This window comes from Vombatus ursinus, unplaced genomic scaffold, assembly GCF_900497805.2.
Source record: "Vombatus ursinus unplaced genomic scaffold, bare-nosed wombat genome assembly UNPS02014768.1, whole genome shotgun sequence".
Lineage (NCBI taxonomy): Eukaryota > Metazoa > Chordata > Mammalia > Diprotodontia > Vombatidae > Vombatus > Vombatus ursinus.
The window spans coordinates 36,885,207-36,886,607 of NW_020954546.1; the positions used below are offsets into that span (position 1 = coordinate 36,885,207).

Below are 1,401 nucleotides of genomic sequence, written 5' to 3' on the forward strand. Positions count from 1 at the left end.
CAATGTCAGTTGCAAAAATTAGAAAAAACATGGCCCCAAAGAAGAGATCTAAGAAGGCATCCAGACCCGACTCTTTTGCAGAAGTGTCGGAGGTCCACGGGTGTGGAACGTTGCACGTATTTTCAGACTTTTTCAATGCATGTTCAATTTCGGTACTGTTTGGTACTGTTTCTCATTCTGCCTCTTTTTTTTCTGTTAAGATTTGCTGGTTTAATGGGTTGGTTTTCTGGAAGGGCTGGGCAAGAATGAGGAAGAAATACTGGTGACGTGAAAAGTATCAAGAAAAAGTGTATTTTTTAAAAAAAACTGTAAGAGAGAAGGTCATTACCCAGGTTTCCGCATTTTCCTGGCTCGACCTGCTGCTGGGAGTGGCACAGGTTAACTAAAGAAGATTCGCCTATTATCCAGAGTCTCTTGCTTAGTTAGACGTTATGTCAAATTTGGCTTTCCTTGACTAGTTTCGTTGACCCCCAACCCCCAAGGGTTGTGGCAGCAGAGGTTTACAAGTGAAGTCCCTGTGCTTCATTGTTCATTGAATGGGATTTCTGTGCTTGTCCCTTGTAAAGAAAAAAAAAAAAGTGGCCCGTACGGGGATCGAACCCGCGACCTTGGCGTTATTAGCACCACGCTCTAACCAACTGAGCTAACCGGCCCCTGAAATTTGATCCCTAACCGGCCCCTAACCGGCCCCTAACCGGCCCCTAACCGGCCCCTAACCGGCCCCTAACCCGCCACTTTAGTCAACGTCCACAGCAGGAGTCCCGAAAAGGCTCCTTTGCTTCCTAGCAATGTTGTTAACTTTGCCAGATAAATCCATTTAAGTGGACCTCCAACTGTTTGAGCACTCCTCCTCTACTGTTTTGCACACCAGAACCTGCCTTGCCTTCCTACACTCTTTCTTTCTTGGGGAATCCTTTTTTTACCCCCTAAAATGCAGCAGGTGTGAAGAAAGGCAAATTTATGAATTCATTAGGTGACTTTTGGTCTGGAGTCAGAAAGACCTGAATTCCAATATGGCCTCAGCCACTTACTAGTTGTGTGTGACCCTGGGCAAGTCACTTAATCTCTGTTTCCCTTAGTCCTGAGGAGTATCTTGGCCAAGATAAACCCCATAGATAGTATGGTCCACAATGTCACAAAGAATAGGACACAACTTAATAATCATGAATTAATTATTGTTGGAACTGGAAATTTGTCCAACCATTCCCTGCAGTATTTTGGAACAACTGACCCAGAGATGCTACCACACACATCAGAGTAAGACTATGTATGAAAATATTTCTAGGAATCCTTAAAACAACAACAATAACAACAACAATACATAACTGGAAACAAGGTAGGTAGGTTTCCATTGATTGTAGAAGGGCTGGATAAATGCTACATGAATATAAAGGAATATTA

At 43.3% G+C, this 1,401-nt stretch overlaps 1 non-coding gene across 1 annotated transcript; it reads right to left on the reverse strand.

Moving 5' to 3' along the window:
* Nucleotides 1-579: 579 nt before the first annotated feature.
* Nucleotides 580-653, reverse strand: TRNAI-AAU. The gene has a single exon. It is a non-coding gene; the product is annotated as a tRNA-Ile (tRNA).
* Between the last annotated feature and the right edge of the window lie 748 nt (nt 654-1,401).